Genomic DNA, 11014 nt, shown 5'->3' with positions numbered 1-11014 from the left:
GGATTCTGCTGCAGCATCAGATTGTTTCGTCCACAACTCAACGCTCCGGACGAATTTGAAGGTGATTCCAATTGGGTTGGAAAGTGCACGAAATCTAGTTTCCAACAAAAAAAGAATCACCCAATTCGGAGTCCGTATGAAAAACTTGTGTCCGTTTTGAGTCAGGTGTGTCTGTGCAGTCTGAATCTGAATCCAGAACGTGAGAGCCTTGGACTCTATCTTCTCTTGGGTCAAAAGTGACGTGAGAGAACTTTTTGGACAGCAAATAAACATCTCTTTCTTCCTTATCTTCATATGTGGATTGTACAAATGTCCCATACACCTGCAATTAGACAAAACACAAAAGTGTGTGAAGTATTTTTGTTCTGGATAACATAAATAGATTATTGAATAGTTTGCACTAGAAATCACCTGACAAATATGCATATATGCAATATTTTTGGTCATATCCAAGGTAGTCATGTCCTCATCATCCTCCCCTTCTTGAAAATAAAGCCGTCCTCGGCGTTGGTTAATCTGAAATGTGGCTAACAAAAGAGACAAGGTGTACATGTTGTATATGTATATGTCATCCATTTTTACTTCCCTTGATTTTTGCATATATGACACATGAATAGATGAGTAACTTGCATAGTTCATAAAATCTAAAGCCAAAAAAATTAGCACAAGAAGTAGAAGGCATGAAAATATTGCAACTCAGTTTGCACATATAAGTGAAGCTCTTATTCATTTCAAAAGATTGACAATGTTCATCATTAAACCATACCAACATTGGTGAATAAACCTTACTTGCATCAAATTTACGTGCTACAACATGCTTAAATAAGCAAACATGCAATAAGTCATTCAACACAGAATCATCACCAAGATTAGAGGTCATATCAAAATGATTAAACATTGGTTCTTTTGCATCAATAGTTAATTCAATGGGTGCACTCAAAATTGTTGGTATTTCAGTTGTTTGATCACATGGCAAAGTCAAATTATCAACGTAGTCCTCTAAAATAGGTGGTGTGATCAAAGTAGTGGGTAGCTCATCAGATGGTGCATTCAAATTGACAAGGCATTCATCATTCTCATGTAGAGATGGAAGATCAGTACCTTTGTCATTACCTCTTATGATCAACTCAGATGATGTAGCCACTCTCGGGGGCGATGTGTCACATGGTGGAGGTGATGTAGTCCTGACAACAACGGATGTGGTTGTCATAGTATGCCTAGTAGTTGAAGGAACAATCATATCAACTCTTGGAATGTGCACCGTGCGCTTGTTCTCCTCGTGGCCAATACGTCGTTTTATTTCCTGTTCAGCTTTGCAAGCAAGATGAAACAAATGGTCCATAGGATAACACTCTTCATGAATTAGTATCTCTTGAATATCACAGTTTAATCCTCCCCAAAATCTATCCATAAAATCATCTTCACTTTCTTCTAAAGAGGAATGCAACAAGGTAGTTTGTAAATCATCATAATATTTTGTTACAGTTTCACTACCTTGTTTTAAGTGTTGCAACTTCTTAATCATGTCACAAGTATGTCGCATGGCAAGTTTCAAATCATCCCAAGTAGTAGGTATATAATCAGGGTGTAACCGACAATATTCACTCCACCAAACCAAAGCATAACCAGTGAAAGAACCAACCGCAACCTTAACCTTTTTATGTTCATTGAAATTATGGGAAGCAAATATATTTTTTATGTCGAACTCCCATTCAATATATAAAGCAGGTTTAAAACGGCCATTAAATGGTGGTATAGATACATTAACCTGATCATGTGCATTTGGATGTTTGTGCACCTCTCGTGACGGTTGTGGTATTTGCAAAGGTGGTGGCACGTCTCCCGCGATCGACAAAGCCCATGAATTGACTCTGGATCCTGTCATGATTAGTAGAACAAGAAACAAAACCCAAAAATAATGTTCCTATAACTACTAGGATGTGGTGGTAAAATGCTCACAGTAAAGCAAATATCAATGTCTTACAAGTTCTTACCATGCAGCAGGCAGTGATCGGCTACCAGCGGTGTCAAGTAACTCCGAATATTGAGTAAAGCGATTGCCAGGGGAGCGTACGTATACACGGTGTAGAAATATGTGGAGCTAGGTTGGCTATATATGGTAGCAAAAGATTAGCAATAATCAATTCAAAGATGCAATGTTGAATAAACGCTCAACGACGGTACTGTGCTGGTCCTAGGCTAGACCGGACTAGAGACGCGAGCCTAGAACACTAATAAGGTCACGGCATAGCACAACTAGCATCAATGAAGGATACTAAGTAGCTCTTGACAGCAAGATATAAGTGAAGATCACAAGGGCAGTGAAGATAATGATGAAAAACAACTGCCAAGCAGGATATACAACAACTCTTTTTCCAACTTTCCTCTTGAAAAGTTTGAGACAATTTTCTGATAAATTCTTTCAAAGAATGCTACCAACTCAAGCTTTCCAATGCAAAAAGAATCACTCAATTCCGAGTTGATATGAGGAGTCAAAGAATTCTAAAACTGGCCTAAAAAATTGGAACAAGCTGTGTTCACGAACTTCGGAGCGCAAAAAGACCTATTTAAAAGCCGATTTTGAGGTGTCAAATATTGAACTAGCTTCTGCAACTATTTAGATGCGGCTCGTCTCTATCTTCAATTTGAGTACTCACGGAGCCAAAACGGACTTCGTATGAGGAAGATACACCTGTTTTACTGAACAGTGCGCAAAACAGATTCCAATCTGAATTCAGGTACGAGATTGATTCTAGATAGATCCAATTTTTTTTCTTCTCTTTTTTTTTTCTCACGTTTTTTTTTCTTTTTCTTCTCTCTCTTTTTCTTTTTTTTCCTTTTTTCTCTTTTTTTCTCTATCTTCTTTTTTTTCCAAGACAAACTAGATAAGATGCAGATTGGATCAGGCGAAGATGTGAATGACCTCAACTATGATTATGACAATGAACAGTGCATAGCACGTGGTGGAAATTAATAGATGGGATGGTGGACAGCGGAAGGGATAATGATGCAGCGGCGGCGTGACTAATGTGAACAGAACTCGAAACTCTAAAGGAACTAGACGCTAAGACCAGCAACTGACACGACGATGCAACCGATAATTCAACTATGCAAGCAATGAATAGAAAATTGCAAAGGCTCAGACTGACTTGGATAAAGGATGAACAGATCTAACTTTTTTTTTGTCTGGCTTTTTCTTGGACAATAGGGAAGAAAATAAATCTAATCTAGAAAAACTGGAAATTCTCACCGAGCAACCTGAAAACTGATACCACTTGATAGAGGCGGGGTGTGTCCCGATCTTTCGATGAGATGATAACTATCGATTTGGTGGAGACGACTTTGACGATCCGACTACAAACGTGCACGACGTTGCGCCTTAGCAATCGCTAAACCAATCTCCTGAGGTTACTGACGATGCCGGAAGCACGGTCAGCCTGACCACGAAGGTCTATTCCTGCAAGCAATCGAAGAACGAGCAAGAATATGATAAAGCAATCTGAATATTGCAAATATATATGAGGTATTGATAATGGTGGGGATCCGTAAGCGGTCTTGGTCTGGTCGTTGGACACAAACGAAGTACACGGAGTTTCACTGGCTAACTTTTAACTAAACAAATCCCAAGGAAAAGCTACTAGATGGATCTACTTATATAGGAGCAAGGGGTGGCGGCCAAGGAGGTGGGAGGACGTCCCAAGGCAGCCTAAAACTAAATCTAGGTCGTACAAGGCCAATGGGCCCAAGTGGAGGTGATGTAACACCTTTGGACTTGTAGTTTGACTCGGATTCTGCTGCAGCATCAGATTGTTTCGTCCACAACTCAACGCTCCGGACGAATTTGAAGGTGATTCCAATTGGGTTGGAAAGTGCACGAAATCTAGTTTCCAACAAAAAAAGAATCACCCAATTCGGAGTCCGTATGAAAAACTTGTGTCCGTTTTGAGTCAGGTGTGTCTGTGCAGTCTGAATCTGAATCCAGAACGTGAGAGCCTTGGACTCTATCTTCTCTTGGGTCAAAAGTGACGTGAGAGAACTTTTTGGACAGCAAATAAACATCTCTTTCTTCCTTATCTTCATATGTGGATTGTACAAATGTCCCATACACCTGCAATTAGACAAAACACAAAAGTGTGTGAAGTATTTTTGTTCTGGATAACATAAATAGATTATTGAATAGTTTGCACTAGAAATCACCTGACAAATATGCATATATGCAATATTTTTGGTCATATCCAAGGTAGTCATGTCCTCATCAATTTGGTCCATGGATTTGAGTTGCTACGTGTGGATCTAGCTTTCCCCACCCTCCCCACCCTTTTCCATCCACCAATCCGCTCGATTTCAACCTCACCATCGTCCTCCACCTCGAAATCGCGCAGTTCATCCCGTGCGGGAATTTCGCCCAGGCACCGGACGACCGGACCCTGCTGGATGTTCGACGACCGTAAAAACCGGACGTCCGTGAAACTCTGACGAAACTGAAAATTTTCTGTTCGGCCACCACCACAACCCCACCTTCCACCACATCTTCCAAACCCACATACACCACCATCTTCCACGATACCTCCTATGACGATATTGACACATTTTGGTCCTTGAGATTTTGAGTTGTGGATCCCGTGTCCTACACGTTGTGGTACGGTTCGACGTCATCATCACCACGGCTCATCTTCGCAAGGGTCTCATCATTGCCAAGGATGGTAACATCAATGACATCTTTGTCATACCTTGCAATTGCATTGATACCCCACATGGCCTTACTTTTTCATCGCTTACCCATCGAGACTAGCCATTGAGTATTGCCGGCAATATGACTTGTGCACATTAGTGATCATACTCCATAGCATACATACCATACCACCGTGGTGCATATCTTGGCATCAACTTGTGTCACAAAGTTGTCATCGCATACACAATTGCTATCTTGGTTCGTGAAGTTTCGCATAAGAAAAGAGCTCAAAAGTGAAAGAGCCACCCAAGCTTTTAAGCAAAGAGGAAAGATAAGCAAAGAGCTTATAAGCCAGAACCATAGCATCATACTACATTAAGATTGTCATATAAGATCATCTTGGATCATAGCACCGAAATACCATACATATAGCATACTTGGGATAGAGATCGTTGCAATTTTGCCTAGTAGGTTGTGCACAAGCTCCGTATCCGCCTATTGTGCAATCGTGCTAGCGTCTCTCTAGTATTGTGCAACAAGAGCATTTTCGTGGATTCCACATTTTGGCTCACTTTTGGTTGGCACAATCCCATCTATCTATTTGCGTTTGTGTTCCCATGTACCACTACTTGCTTGATCTACTTGTTGCATTTGCAGATTTGTGAATCATTTCCAACATTATTGAAGCTCACTTACTATTCCACCATAAGCTTTTACTTGTGTAGGTGTGAGAACCGACAAGAATTGGTACCAATAGTGCTATTTTATTGTCCGCATTTGGGTGAACTTGATTCATCATCAACATTGGTCAAGGTACATTGGTATAAGTTCTTCTCCTTCTACCACTCACATTTTTGCTTGGAAGGATGGATAGGCCGAGTACTTCTACCAACCCACCCTTCATCGAGCAAGACGACGACATGTCATCATACGTCACCAAGAGCCACCTCTTTGGTGCACAATGAGCGTTGCATCAAGAGCAACAAGCAATGAACGACCGCATCGACAACCTCACCACCGACTTGCGACTCTCCGAATAACGTACACGAGGCTACTTCGACAACAAGCTCGACACGCACAAGCAAGAGAACGATGCAAGAGTGGATGAGATCCGCGCCTTGTTGGTGAACCGGCCTCCTTCTACATCGTCATACTCAAGACGGAGCCACTCAAGTTGACACTCCGACGACTCTTTCTCCGGCTCATGTACACCGTCATCAAACACTCTTCGACGAGCCGTGCGTCAAGACTGTCATGCATCTCGCAACCCGCTACACGTCAAACATTCACAAGAGCAAGTCAATGAACAAGCCCCTCATTGCTCAAGCTCAAGAACGACAACGACTACGGCGCCAAGAAGAAGAAGAACGAGCGCGTCTACACCAAGAGGAACAAGACGCCAAGGCACAACGTCTTCAACAACAACAGCGAGAAGCACAAGCTCTTAGGCGCAACGTGCCCTTCAAGAATCAAGTCGAGCTATCGCCAACCGCAATCGCGAAGGGCGCAATCAAGAGGAAGCCCTTCGAGAAGAAATTCAAGAGAGGAACTACCAACCGCGTGTGCAACGTCAAGCTCCACAAGCTCCTTCACAAGCTCATCAAGCTCCACCTCAACCTCAAGTTCAACAAGAGCAAGTTGATCATGGACTTCCTCCATGTCAAGAGCAACATGAGGATGATTACCCTTCACGTCAAGGGCGTCATCATCACCATCGCCAACAACACAACGAAGAGCAACGCTATGGCAAGCTCAAATTCACAATGCCCAAGTTCAATGGGAGCAATGAGCCCGAAGAATACCCCTCATGGGCATTGAAGGTCGACAAAATCTTTCGTTTGCACAACTTTGAGGAAGAGAAGAAAATCGCAATGGCATCACTAGAGTTCCAAGACTATGTGCTCATATGGTGGGAACAAGTCCTTGAGCGCCGACAAGCAAGAGGTGAACCTCCAATCACCACTTGGGCTCAAATGAAGGATGTCATGCGAGCACGTTTTGTGCCAACCTACTACAACCGTGATCTCTTCAAGAAGCTACAACTTCTCAATCAAGGAACAAAGAGTGTTGAAGAATACTAGAAGGAAATGGAGATTGCCATGATTCGAGCCAATGTCACGGAGGATGATGAGCAAACAATGGCACGATTCTTGAATGTACTCAATCATCCCATCAAGAAGATAGCCGACTTCCAACCCTACTCCAACCTCATTGAGCTCGTCCATCAAGCTACAAAGGCGGAACGTCAAGTGCAAGATGACTTCAAGTACACCAAGTACTCATCCAAGACCTACGGCTTCTCCAATAACCAAGCTTCAACAACTACTCCAACTTCGACATCAACCAAGCCTTCTCCAAGCAACGACGACAAGTCAAGTTACAAGAAAACTTCGGCAAGTTCAAGTCGTCTCCCTCCTACTACAAGCAACTTCAATCCGCGTGCTTCGTCATCTACCCCGACCGGTGAGACCGTCAAGACAAGCTCCTTCAAGTGTTTCACTTGCGGCGACCGAGGCCACAAGTCCTATGAATGCACAAACAAGCGCACCATGATCCTCAACGACGATGGCACATATGACTCCATGAGTGATGAGGAGATGGAAGCTCTTGAGCAAGTGGCCATGCACCGGCACGTGAACAAGGATGAAGATGATCAAGTCTTTTGTGATGAAGATACGAGCCCCGCTCTTGTTGTCTCCAAGGTCTTGACTCTTCAACATCAACAAGAAGAAGACCAACGATGCCATATCTTCCACACCAAGGCCGGCATCAATGGAAGGTCCGTCAAGGTCATCATCGATGGAGGTAGTTGCCACAACTTGTCAAGTGAAGAACTATGCTCCAAGCTTCAATTGGTAAAGAGGAAGCACCCACACCCCTACAAGGTTCAATGGCTAAGTGACTCCGGCACTATACGAGTTGAGCATACGGTCCAAGTCTCCTTCAAAATTGGTGCATATGAGGACACTTTGGAGTGTGATGTGGTCCCAATGACCGTTTGCCACCTCCTTCTTGGTCGACCATGGCAATTCGACCGTGGTGTCATCCACAATGGGCGCACCAATCACTATAGCTTCAAGATGAAAGGGAAGGAATATGTGCTGCGACCTATGTCTCCTAGTCAAGTGATAGCCGACAAGCAAGCCACCAATCGAGGAGAGAAGAGTGAGAAAGTGATCCACCCAAAAGTGAGTGAGAGCCACAAGCCAAACTTGAGAGCCACTTCGCCTAGAGAGAAAAACCTCATACTATTTGCCACAAAAAGTGAGATGAGAGAAGTGTGTGAGAACCCATCGAGTGTGATGCACTTTGTCCTTGTGTGCAAGGATGGGGAACCTAAAACTAACAAGTCTCACGAGCTACCTTTAGTGTTTTAATCTCTTTTGCAGGAATTCCAAGATGTTTTCCACGATGAGCTACCACTAGTAGAAAACCACCCATTAGACCCGGTTCGTAAGGGCCTTTAGTCCTGGTTCATGAATCGGGACTAACGGGTCGTTACTAATGCCTCCACCCATTAGTCCTGGTTCAAACACGAACAGGGACCAATGTGCCTCCACGTGGCCCTGTGCGCCGAGCCCAGTCAGGGGGCCTTTGGTCCCGGTTGGTGGCTCCAACCGGGACCAAAAGTCAATTTTTTTTACAAAAGTGGCTGCTTTAGGGGTTTTGGGGGTTATTTTTAGGTTGTTATTATAGCTAGCTAATAGAGAGAAGTGTCCTCTCTTATCTTCGTCCTTGGTTTATCAACGCTGCTGCTATGTTCATTGCACCCGCAGATATAACATGCTCATGCATGCTTGCATCATACATCATCATATATATATATATATATATAATAACAAGTCATACTAATCATGCATCATCATACAAGTTCTACTCGTTATTAATAATAAGTCATACGATCATCATCCTCATAGTCATCGAACCCAACCCTACATAATTGTTCTTAGCACATGATCATCAGTATCAGGTAGGACCTAAACACCCTTAAGGTAAAATAGCATAAAACAATATAGACCCTAACTCTCCATTATGAAGAATGGCGATCATCCTGTCTCCAATTCTTGCCCTTCGCTGCTTATTGCTTCCAAGAAGCTCCTTACGACTGTCCATACATTTTTTCCATTCTTTGATTGTTATGTCTCCACTTCTTTTAGAAACCCGGTATGGACAGTTGAGATTCGTAGGACGATCTGGTTGTATGTTCAAAACATGAAGGCTACCATGCGTATACATCAGATGAGGCACACAATCATCCGGGATTATCTGTTGAAAAACATAGTAATAACTTCGTAGTTAGCAATGATGTACTAGTCTTAGAAGTGTGCAAAAAGATGCACGGATGTTGTAGTAGTAAAAAATAATCTTACCAGGGTATCTCCATGGTAGTTACCGTAGTTCAACACGTGCACTAGTGGCATGTATTGACCATAATGTTGAGGAGTTTGATTGTAGATATTGTAATTCTCAAGATCAGTACAAAATCCGACCAGATTATTTTTCTCCTGATAAGTTAATTTGGAGCCTTCGGTGTAGTACGTTCTGTCTACCATCTTCCGCACATTCTTTGAAGAATGAAAATAAGCTGTCAATGGAGATAAGTTGTCAACTATATATTTTGAAATAAACAATATAAATTACTTAATAACTATGTTTAGCTCACATGAGGGAAGAACTGGAGGTGTATCCACAAGGACCCAAATCGAAGGTGTCTCTTGCTCGATTGTAGGATCACCAAGATCCATGGTGACAAGCATACCCTCATCAAGACCATACATCTTGCAAAATGCATCCCAATTTTTGCAACCAAAGTGGGTTACACTCTGAGCATTGTACAGCTTTACTTGAAAATCCACACCATGATGGGTACTTAGGATAATTTTTTTGGTTTCGAAACTTTCATGGTCTTCAAAACCCATCCTCTCCAAGACATAGCGTCTTGCAAAGCATGGGATAAGCTAGTCGAATTGGAAAAGATGAAAAATACACGTTAAAATAGTTGAAGTCGTGCTTAATTACGAAAAAAACTTTTGTCGTCGTTGCGTACCGTATGAACATCGCAGGTCTCCTCGAGCTTAATGCTGAAGTGCCGATCTTCGTCCAGCTCAATGAACCTGTCGCAGATACCTCGATCGTCGTGGCACCAATCGCACTCCCCCGGGCGGTTTTCGTCGTCCGATGAGTACGACATTTCCAGCCTACGTTCATAATTCAAATATTAAACTAGATCATTATTATTAATCACGGGTTGACTATCGATGATCGATGTACGTAGCTCCTCTTTCATTCCCGAATGCATTATTATACCAAATTGTCTAGCACACGGGAATGAAGGAGAACTTATCCAATATGAGCATTCAATAAGCAAAATCAAATCATAAAATAAGCAAAACCAAATCATAAAATAAAGTATAGTATTCAAATTAGCATGCATTCAATAATTATAAGCAAAAGTACATCATCTCTTGGTGTCCGTACATCGTCGAATATTATCACTAATACAACTAGAACTGTAGCGCCCGACGGGTATCGACGCGGGCGGTGGACACCCAAAGATAAAGAACCATCACAGGATCATAGCTCCAGTGAGATCCCTGAAGAACCTGCCAGGTATTGTCGAACCTCCCCTCCAATGCAACCATGTAGCGACGGACGTGCTCGTCCTCCTCGCTGACACGGTGACGTACCACCTCCGCGGTGTCCGGATGCCTCACCACCGTCACTGGCCCACGCGACCGCCACCAAACAAGGATCGGGTCAACAACGGGATGCCTCCTCACCAACCTACGTCCCCCGGAAGGTAGCACCTCCCAATACCAACCCGGCGGAGCCCAGTCCCGAACATGGCCCTGATCAAGCAGGCCTCCACCGCCGAGTCGACGACGACGAGGATGCGGGATAGGCATCGCCGACGTCGACGCGGGAACTACTTCTATATATATAGTTAAATAAAAGTAGTTTTATTAATTAAATCAACTATCTAGTTCAACTACTAAGCACTTACTATAAATAAATAGGTAGTACTTACTAAAAACAAACAATTCTATATATAGTAAAATAAATTAGTTTATTAAATCAACTAGCTAGTTCAACTATATATAAACTACTTCTTATTTTTTTTCCTTTTTCTAAATACTATGAACAAAAAAATCATTAAAATTCTATGAACAAAATTAATTACACAATATAAATATCACCAAAAAAATCTATTAACAATAATATCACCAAACATGCATATTCAATAATAATATCACCAAAAAAATCTATTAACAGAAAAAAAATCTAACATAATATGAACAAATTAATTACTACACATATGTAATCTAACCAAAAAAATCTAAT

Source organism: Triticum dicoccoides, chromosome 5B, assembly GCF_002162155.2.
Source record: "Triticum dicoccoides isolate Atlit2015 ecotype Zavitan chromosome 5B, WEW_v2.0, whole genome shotgun sequence".
Lineage (NCBI taxonomy): Eukaryota > Viridiplantae > Streptophyta > Magnoliopsida > Poales > Poaceae > Triticum > Triticum dicoccoides.
The sequence above is the reverse complement of the archived record's forward strand: the minus strand, read 5'-3'. Positions refer to the sequence as shown.